The sequence below is a fragment of the Magnolia sinica genome, chromosome 4, assembly GCF_029962835.1.
Source record: "Magnolia sinica isolate HGM2019 chromosome 4, MsV1, whole genome shotgun sequence".
Classification (NCBI taxonomy): Eukaryota; Viridiplantae; Streptophyta; class Magnoliopsida; order Magnoliales; family Magnoliaceae; genus Magnolia; species Magnolia sinica.
Genome location: NC_080576.1, coordinates 29219613 through 29230582, shown reverse-complemented (window position 1 = coordinate 29230582; position 10970 = coordinate 29219613). Strand labels below are relative to the sequence as shown.

Sequence of the window (10970 nt, the reverse complement as noted above, 5' to 3'; positions counted from 1 at the left end):
TAAACTATAAATAAGAGTCCTTAGGGTCATTCTAATGGATGCTAAGGTTACAGGGAGGCCAACGCTGCCACGTCAGATGGATCAAGTGGGTGTGATGGTGATGTTTTGTCTGTGTCTACAGTCAGATGATCATACGATGATTGTAAGTGCCAGTGGATTCTAGAAACAGGAGCATCCTTTCACATGACTCCTCATCAGAGTTGGTTCGCCGGCTATAGGAATTACGATGGTGGACAGGTGTTTATGGGTAATGACATTGCCTGTAATATTGTGGCAGTTGGTACGATGCGCATCAAGATGTTTGATGGGGTGGAACGTACCTTGATTAGTGTCAGGCACGTTCCTGATTTGAAGGAGAATTTGATTTCTCTTGGTGTACTTGAGGCAATAGGCTGCAAGTACAAAGGTATTGATGGTGTTCTTAAAGTATTTAAGGGGGCACGGGTGATTATAAAAACACAACGACTCAATAATGTTTACAGGTTGATCAATAGCACTTCAAAAGGTAGAGCTGTAATGGTTATAGTAGATTCCACCTCTGCACGTGCGTGGCATGTTGGGCATGGCCACATGAGCCAGCAGGGAAGGAAGGATGCGACGCATGGACAGAGATACGGAGCAGGTGGAGAAGTGACCTGTGAGAAGAATCATACAGCATAATCGCATGATATCGACGAGATACATGGACGACTCCAATATCACATATGGTCTCATTACAGGCGAGAGGAATCCGTCTACTATTCAAATGGCTCTAGGCGAGCCCGGTGCTGAGAAGTGAAAAGCGACTATGAGCGATGTGATGGACTCGTTATACCAGATCGACACATGGGAGCTAGTGGAGCTTCCAGTGGGCCGAAAAGTAGTCAGATGCAGGTGGATCTTCAAGGGGATACAACATAGATACAAAGTGAGGCTGGTAGCGAAGAGTTATGCTCAGAGAGAAGTGATCGACTTCTCAGAGATATTAGCGTCAGCGGGATAACAGGTGTCTATTAGATCCGTATTGGCGCTGGTTGTCCAATGCGATCTTAAGCTGAAAGGATGGATGAGGAGACTGCACTTCTATATGGGAAATTGGAAGAGAGGTTCTTCATGAAGCAACCAGAGCGGTTCAAAGTTAAAGGGGCTGAGAAAAAAAGTTTACAGGATATCGTTGCACGACCTGTCGTCTAGGCAGTGGTATAAGTTTTGATTCTGTCATGGTGTGTCAGGTATTGTTTGTTGATGACATGTAGATCACCAATCATGACTTGTCTGAAATCAATGTACTAAAGATTCAGTTAAGTGAAACATTTAGGATAAAGGATCGGGGGCTGCAAAGAAGATTCTCGGTATTAATATTCATAGAGACTAGAAGAGGAGCAGGTTTTGGTAATCATGGGTAGAATACCTTGTGTAGGTATTGATCAAGAATGTGATGGACCAGGCAAAGTCGGTGAGCGTTCCCTATGCGGCTTAATTCAAGTTTTTCTCAGGACATGTCCCAAAACAGATGAGAAAAATTAAGATATGTCTCATGAGTCTTATTCGAATGCGGTTGGCAGTGCATGCCATAGTCTATATTAGACCAGTTATTTCACAGGCAATCAGTGTTGTAAGCAAATACCCTAGTAAAAAACATTGGATGGCAATAAGATGGTTACTTTGATACATTCGATGTAAGAAGACTACGTCTTTACTTTTGGGAAGACGGGACAAAGTTGGTTGAGTATGTGGATTCAGATTAAGCAGGCAGTGTGGATTCCAAGAAGTCGACTTTAGGTTACTCGTTTGTACTAGCAGGTAGAGCAATTAGTTGGATGTCAATGTTATCCGACAAGTGCTTGAGGAATGAGGTGTAACACTGTGAGAAGATTCACACCAGCGTGAATTCGGAAGACATAATCACCAAGGTCGTTCCCGTAAAGAAGTTCAAGTTCTGTGTAACTTCTCTTGGCTTTGCGATGATGTAAAAGGAGGACAGAGTGTGCACGAGAAGCTATGATGTGGTGCAGAGATAAGAGAGGTAAAAAGCTACACGTTTAAAGATTGAAGATATGGTGGAGATTGTTGTTAAAAAGGATGTCTTAAATCTGAAAAGTTCTGAAAAAAGTTCGACTAGTCGAAGCAAGTTCGACTCAAAGTCCAGCAATAATGTTTTTGAAATTTTCGAGGTCTTCAACCAGTCGAGGACAGGCTCGATCAATCAAAGGTTACACAAATGGTACACGGATTCTACGCGGACTACATAAATTTGAGGCAGTTTTAGAGAGGTGCATAAGTGGAGTTTCCTAAACTATAAATAAGAGTCCCTAGGTCTATTCTAATGGATGTTAAGGTTTCCTAAAGGTATTCTAAGGGTTTATAAAAGGATTTTAGAGTTTCCAAAGGATATAACAAGGGTGAGATTTGAGGTCGTTCGAATCGGGTAAGTCCTCTCTCTTTGCAATTTCTATTTTCATAGTGAAGATTTGTCGTTTTGTGCTGTGTTTTTTTCCCGTAAGGGTTTTTCCACATTAAATCTTTGTGTTTTTTTGTGATTGCTTGGTGCCTGGATTGTTATCCTAAATCCATGTCTGTGTGATTCCGTAGACCAAATCCCTACAGTTTTGTCCATTTGAGATTTTAGATATAATACAATATATGAACAATACATAGGCACCAAAGCTGCATCTCACAGGGAGCAGATTAGGTGTGACCCAGATCCACCTAGGTGGGTGGGAGCCCCAGAAAATGAAGTAGTTCCAATTCTTAAATAGACCACAGCACACAAAACAGTGGTTCTTGACCATTACTTCTTGTGGGCCACAAAAGCTTTAGATCAAGATGATATTTGTGTGGTCTCTTTGACTTGGTGTTTGTGACCTTATCAACAGGTTGGATGGCAAATAAACATTTCAGCCCAATTCATGAAGCTTTTAATGGTGTGGTGATCCAATCATGATTTTTTGTTGGAAGGGGTAAATTTAAGGCACATACATCACCTGAGCCCCACGGTTAGTGTCCCACCCACCTTGGTGGACCCACGGTCCCATGGGTGTGTTTGATTTTCCAAACCTTTGGTAAATACTAATTATTTCACTGGGTAATTAGGCATTGTCATTGTTATCAATTCTTGATTTGATACTTACTTTGTGAGCTCTAAAACCGAGGACACCCCAAATATATGTGGAGCCCATAGTGATGTGGGTGTCTTATCCACACCATCCATCTGTTATGCCAGTGAATTTAAGGCTTGACTAAAAAAAATGAAGCTGATACAAAGCTTTAGTGTGGCCCACTTGAGTGTTGGATCAAGCTCATTTTTTGGCTCATCCCTCAAAATGTTACATTAAAACTGATGGATGGATCGTATATATCATGGTGGGGCCTAAAAATTTAGTCTTTTTTGACTTGGTTTCAAAATAGAAATGCACCTACATTTTCAAACATGTGGAGGAGAAATTATTACTAATTTCGAAGGCATTTACATGTGTTTCCAAAAATTAAACAGGCCCGAAATCATGCAATGCCCCGACACACCATTCATCATGCAAGTGATTCATTAGGATCAAAATCAATCCAAGTAAATGAATGGCAAATGGACAACCGGACCCATTTTCTAGAAAATCACAACAATCCATTTATCAGGAATACTGATCAAATGGTTAGAACCGGCCACTCAGTATGATTCAGATCTGGATTGTCCATATATTCAAATGGACCATAAAAATCATTTCTCCACAATCAATACCATAGAAAAAAAGAGACACAAGATTATTTATAAACAAAAGAAAATAAGAAAATGAAAAAACCAACATGCCCACCCGCTAGATCCAAGCCGCTCGTCAGGTGAACCCACCACCATTCCAATCTGATGCACAACGAACCGATTTCCAGTGGACTCAAAACATGTGCGAGAACGCTACATCTCCTCTTCCTCCAACCCAAAACCCTTTCTCAGGCTCTTGCAATCCACTGAATAAGTGAATCCATAAGCCAAGTTCATCAAGCTCGCCTTGTGCAGCTCCTTCGTTGAATTCGTCGTCGCATCCATCGAGAAGAAAACCCTAAAACCTCTCACGAAAGCATCCCTCATCATAGTCTCATAGCATAGATTCGTCATAATGCCCATAATTATCACCTCCTCAATCCCTCTCTCCTTCAAGATCGCCTCCAGATTCGTCCCTTAGAATCCACTATACGTGCTCTTCTGCACCACCGTTTCAGTGCTCCGCCACCCGAGCTCCTACATGAGCTCCGATTCGGTGGTCTTGTCAAGGATGAGATCGTTGTTCCACCACTCATCCAGTATGTCGTAGTCTGTGGGGGGATCGGTGGGCCTGGCAGGTAAAGAGCACAGGAATTTTAGTGGTCCGACAAAATTGGATGGTGTTCTTGATGGCAGGAAGGATGGGGGTTGCGATGGAGGAGAAGTAATTCTACATGTTGATGATCAGGAGAGCGAAGGTTTTGTTGGGATTTGGTCAGCGGAATCACACAGATATAGATCTAGGATAGCAATCCAAGAGCACCAAGCAATCACAAGAGAACACAAAGATTTAACGTGGAAAAACCCTTGAGGGAAAAAAACCATGGCACAAAACAACAAATCTTCACTATGAAAATAGAAATTACAAAGAGAGAGGACTTACCCGATTCGAACAACCTCGAATCTCACTCTTGCTACACTCTTTGAAAACTCTAAAACCCTTTTAGAAACCCTTAAAATATCTTTAGGAAACCTTAGCATCCATTAGAATGGCCCTAGGGACTCTTATTTATAGTTTAGAAAAGTCCACTTACGCACCTCTCTAAAACCGCCTTAAATTTATGCAGTCCGCACAGAATTCGCGCACCATCTGCGTAACTTTTGACTAGTCACAGACCTCAGAAATTTCAGAAATATTGTTGATGGACTTCAAGTCAAACTTTTTCCAGAACTTTTCATATTTAAGACATCCTTTTTAACAACAATCTCTACCATGTCTTCAATCTTCAAACGTGTAGCTTTTTAACCTCTTCTTTATCTCTACACCACATCATAGCTTCTCGTGCATACTTCATCCTCCTTTTACGCCATCTTCAAGCCCAGAGAAGTTGCACAGAACTTAAACTTCTTTACAGGAACGACCTTAGTGATCATGTCTTCCGGATTCATGCTGGTGTGAATCTTCTCTAGTGTTACGCCTTCTTCCTCAATCACCGGTCGGATAATATAGACATCCAACTAATTGCTCTACCCGCTAATACAAACGAATAACCTGAAGTCGACTTCCTGAAATCTACATTGCCTGCGTAATTTGAATCCACATACCCAACCAATTTTGTCCCTATTTTCCCAAAAGTAAAGACGTAGTCTTCTTATATCGAATATATCGAAGTAATCATCTCACCGCCATCCAATGTTGCTTGGCGGGGTATTTGCTCACAATACCGATTGCTTGTGAAATAACTGGTCTAATACAGACCATAACATGCACTGTCAACCGTATTCGAATAAGGCTCATGAGACATATCCTGCTTTTCCTCATCTGTTTTGGGACATGTCCTGAGGAAAACTTGAATTGAGCTGCGTAGGGAATACTCACCAGCTTTGCCTGGTCCATCACATTCTTAATCAAAACCTACACAAGGTATTTTACCTGTGATTACCAAAACTTGTTCCTCTTCTAGTCTCAATGAATATCAATGCCGAGAACCTTCTTTGCAGCCCGCCGATCCTTCATCCTGAATGTCCCACTTAACCAAGTTTTTAGTACATTGATTTTAGACAAATCATGATTGACGATCTACATGTCATCAACAAATAATTCCTGACTCACCATGAAGGAATCAAAATTTATACCACTGCCTAGGCGACAGGTCGTGCAACGACCTCCTGCAAACTTTTTTTCTCAGCCCCTTTAACTTTGAACCGCTCTGGTTGCTTTATGAAGAACCTCTCTTCCAACTTCCCATATAGAAGCGCAGTCTCCTCATCCATCCTTTCAGCTTAAGATCGCATTGGGCAACCAGCGCCAATACGAATCTAATAGACACCTGCTATCCCGTCAACGCTAATATCTCTGAGAAGTTGATCACTTCTCTCTGAGCATAACCCTCCGCTACCAGCCTCGCTTTGTATCCATGATATATCCTTTTGAAGATCCACCTGCATCCAACCACTTTCCGACCCACTGGAAGCTCCACCAGCTCCCATGAGACAATCTGGTATAACGAGTCCATCACATCGTTCATAATCACCTTCCACTTCTTAGCACCAGGCTCACCTAGAGCCATCTGAATAATATACGAATCCCCCTCGACTGTAACGAGAGGATATGCGATATTGGAGTCTACTATGTACCTCAACGATATCCTGCGATTATGCTATGTGATTCTTCTCACAAGTGGTTGCTCCACCTGATTTGTATCCCTGTCCGCGCGTCACATCCTTCTTGTCATGCCCGCTCATGTCTCCATGCCCAGCATGCTACACACGTGCAGAAGTAGAATTGGCTACAGCCACTGCAGCTCCACCTTTTGAAGTGCTACCGATCAACCTATAAAGATTACTGAGTTATTGCGCTTTCATGACTACCCGTGCCCCCTTAAATACTTTAAGAGAACCATCAATACATGTGTACTTGCAGCCCATTGCCTCAAGTACACCAAGAGAAATCCGATTCTCCTTCAAATTAGGAACGTGCCTGACATCAATCAAGGTACGTTCCACCCCATCAAGCATCTTGATGCGCACCGTACTAACAGCCATAATATTACATGCAATGTCATTGCCCATAAACACCTGTCCACCACCGTACTCTTTGTAGTTGGCGAACCAACTATGATGAGGAGTCATGTGAAAAGATGCCCCTGTGTCTAGAATCCACTCACCCCTACGATCATCGTATGGCAGTCTAATCGTAGACACAGATAAAACATCACCATCACATCCACTTGATCCATCTAACGTAACAGTGTTGGCCTCCCTATATGAAGCCTTAGATTCTTCTCTCTTAGATTTAAGATTTGCACAATCCTTCTTAATATATCTTTCCATCCCACAGTTTAAGCACTTTACCTTTCCTTTACCCTAGCCCTTGGATTTGGATCTAAAACTTGAAGATCTTGTACTTTGTTTAGAATTTCTGTCCCTCGTAAATAGTGCATCAGAAGACGTCACCATGTCGTCGTTAAACTTTCTCATGGCCTTCCCTTGAAGGGCTGAGATAATGGTGTCGACACTCAGAGTTTTATTCATGGTGCACATTGTGTCCTTAAATGACTCATACTGTAACGCCCTGAAAATTAAGGGTTGAGTAGATGCCCAACTCCCAAGTTCTAACGCATCACTTATACAACATAGATAATGATGATTAAATGTTGTCCATATTTGTGCATAAAACATGAGTGTAATTAGACCAAATCAACATATCATACTCCAGAGGCGATTAAATTAAGTAAGCGGAAGACTGTGATAGATATATAAAGCGTGTAAGTGGATATAAACCCCAGAGTATGATCATGTTACCAGGCTGAATAATTACATGTATAGTTCCAAAATATATAAAATGATAAAGTATAATGTCATCTAATCCATATCCCTGTAGCCCTGGTGACGCAACTCCAGGTCTACATAGACTCGTCAGAGAGTTGCAGGTAGGAAAACTCCTCATCGTCATAAAAGGTCGGCTCCAACTCATAAGCCTCGCCGTCATCTGAAACTACAACAGAGTCTGGTTGGTGTTTTAAAACACCATCCCAGAGTAGGAGTGAGTGATCAACTCAGTGGAGCTATAAGGCAAAGGTTAACATGTTATCAATTCAATCAAGTAGTAATGATAAAGCAGTACAACAAGCATTCCTAAGTACTCTAGTTAATACAAGGATGATATGTATTAATGATGCATGCCCTCGCCTGCTCTCCCTCTAGAACATCATCTCACGGTCACGCATGCTAAACTCCCACTGTGCTCAACACCCATGCCAAAGGCACATGCAATGCGGTGCATGGTCGTGTTAGCCAAGTTCTTAATTAGACCTATTCATACAGCAGATTCGGGAAGCTAAGGTACCTCTCTTTATATCATTTACCCAAACAATGATCCATCTAGGGTTGTCAATCCTAATTAATCACATACGATATGCAAGTTCGCTAGTTTACACTATATGTCGCTACGGGAGGCTCGTCACCTCAGCGTAGGCTTAATTCACACTCGAGGTCACTACAAGGGGCTCGTCACCCGATCGTAGGCATATTTTATACTCGAGGTCACTACGGAAAAGGCTCGTCACCTTAGCGTAGGCCGACAACTCGAATACAGTGTCCCATTCCACTGTATTCGGCTCACGAGTTTGGTTTGGTCACTGAACACTAAGGGGAGGCTCGTCACCCTAGCGTAGGCCGACAGCTCGAGCACGGTGTCCCATACCACCATGCCCGGCTCATGAGTCTTAGTGGATCGTGGTACCAAGGTTAAACAGGTTTTTCAATGGTAAGTGATACCTTAGATTCAAACAGTAACATCCATACATGGTGAACATACATTAGGTCAATCGGGTTACTTAATAAGCTCAACTGGTACGAGCGCATGTTGAATTAGTCGAAATGGAGTGCATAAGCACTCCACATGGCCTAATCACTGTTGACAAATAGCGTACGATTCAGATTCATCGAACGTGTCTTGTGCGGCAAAACGATCTCGTCCACTAATTCGAGAATCATTACTGATTGCCTGGACTACACAGTAGTCCCGATCATATTCAAACACAATAGGCATTCATGTGTGATAGTCAAACAGCATGTGACAACCAATTTTAGTATAAATCTCATTTGAGCATTTTAACAAACACATAGTACACATATTGTCATATATAGGCATTTCATCCATAAAGCACGCAGTAGTAAGATAGGTTACATGAAGGAAACTGTAACTATATATAAGGTAATTGAGAATAATATCTTAACACCCTCATTAAATACATTTTAACAAAAAATTTCTCATTCAGGCATTTTATCAAACACTTAGACTACACATATCAACATACATGTAATAAATTAGTTATAACCTATATTATAGCAAATCCTTTCACAAAAGAGTTGTCACACATCCAACAATCATATATTCTCAATCAATAATCATGGCAAGCACAAATCACAATTCCATTTTCATTCAAACATTTCAACAAACACATGAAATGCACTATATACAACATAGTTCATATATATGTGTAATACATGGGAAACATCGCATCTAAGCACATGTGATAGCAATCAAGTCAGTTATAAATCATTAACTAACATTGAAAGCCTTGAAAACCATAACCTAAATATTTATAGTCCGCACCTTCCGTCGATAAACTCGTATTAAACTCAGTTCGAATACTACGCCTTTGTCTACGGCACAACGGCTGCCTAAATTAATGAAATAGGTTAACTATTTCACTAATTCCTCTATTTGAATCCCTAAAACATATTAGGGTTAGGATTCCTTACCCAAAAGTGGAGTCAAAATCCCCGGTATAGCGACACAGGTAGGATGATTCGGTATGTGGAGCGGTGGGAACAAATCCTAACAACTATCTCTCACACACTCTCTTCTCCTCACTTTCTCCTTCTCTTTTCTCTCTTCTCTCTCCTAGGGTTAGGAAATTTGTATGGAATGAGAGAGGGGTGGGTTAAGGGTCTTATATAGGCTTAAAACTGATGTCAATGGCCCCAGGGCCATGGTATACTTACGTTATAGCGAAAAGTCGTCTGTTTTGAGCCAACGGAGCTCATCTGGAGGTCCATTTCTTGCATACAGTCTGGAGAAAGTTTCCTGACAATGGATCTACGATAGGTTAAGATTTCGGTCTGATCGGGTTTGTAGATCGACCACGGAGGACCAATTTCAATTTAACGGTCATCGTCACTCGATCTGGGCCACAAGTACACTGACATGTGTAGAAAATTTTTCCTGATCCAAGGGTGTAGTTAGGTCAAAATCTGACGGTCTGAAGCCTTAAATTTGGCCTGCAAGCGAACGGCCCAATCCACTTAAGTTTGAGTATATTTTCTAAAGATATTTACGTTTCTCATACACTTTGCTCTGGGCTTAAGTTGTGCATTTCTGGATACTCTTTGGACTTGATTCCCGAGATGGTTGTCAAGCCCAGTAAGGCGGTCATAACTGTATAGTTTCGCGTTAATTGAACTTTCGACGCGCGGTCCAGGTCTGATATGGAGTTTCAATGTGCTCCCGAGAGCAACTGGATTTTGAGATTGATCCTAGGTTTTTAGGTAATGTAGAGTTAGCGATTCTAATGGTTTTGGGTATGCAGTTCGTATAGAAAGTGATTCGAGCTAATTCGCTGATCAATTCAGTTTAGTACTTAATTAATTTTCGTCTAATTTTTAAAGGATTCGGTCCTTAGTGATTTCTGCTTGAGGTGGTATTCAGGTCTTTGTACGAATTTTTTCGAGACGTTACACATACGATGCTAGAAGAGAATTCAACAACATACATGCTTGTTCCTCATCCTTCATCACTTTCTCCATATCCAGCAATTTGTAAACCAATTTATTAAAGTTACTGATGTGAGCCTCCAGATCTCCACCCTCTGTTATCTTCAAGTTATACTGCTGATGCTTTAAATCTAGACAATTTTCAAAGAATTTTTTCGCATAGACATCCTCTAACTTTGCCCATAACTTAGCCGCAATTTTCTCCCTCATGACATTGTGGAGAACCTCATCCGTGAGACATAAACGGATCGAGAATAATGTCTTTTTATCAAGAGTATTCCAATCATCATCAGTCATAGCAGACTTTTGCTCCTCAAAAGCACCATCTTCACCATGCTTGATTAAGGAACTGATCATCTTGATCTTACATAACTCAAAGTTATTATTATTTTTAAGTACTTCTCAATATCATACCTAGTGCTTACCATTATTGCTTATCCCTAAGATTTAGATCTGTGCCCCAACGATTTCTCTGATACCACTTGTTGGGATTTGGTCTGCGGAATCACACAGATATGGA

The 10970-nt window shown here is 41.3% G+C and overlaps 1 protein-coding gene and 1 pseudogene across 1 annotated transcript in view; both read right to left on the bottom strand.

Moving 5' to 3' along the window:
• Positions 1–3791: 3791 nt before the first annotated feature.
• Positions 3792–10970, bottom strand: part of LOC131242923 (nicotinamidase 2-like) — a 48380-nt gene continuing 41201 nt past the window's right edge. The window contains exon 2 of the transcript XR_009169766.1: positions 3792–3810. The gene's annotated coding sequence lies outside the window, so the exon portion shown is untranslated. The remainder of the gene's footprint in view (positions 3811–10970) is intronic.
• LOC131244103 (nicotinamidase 2-like) lies at positions 3873–6802 on the bottom strand (annotated as a pseudogene).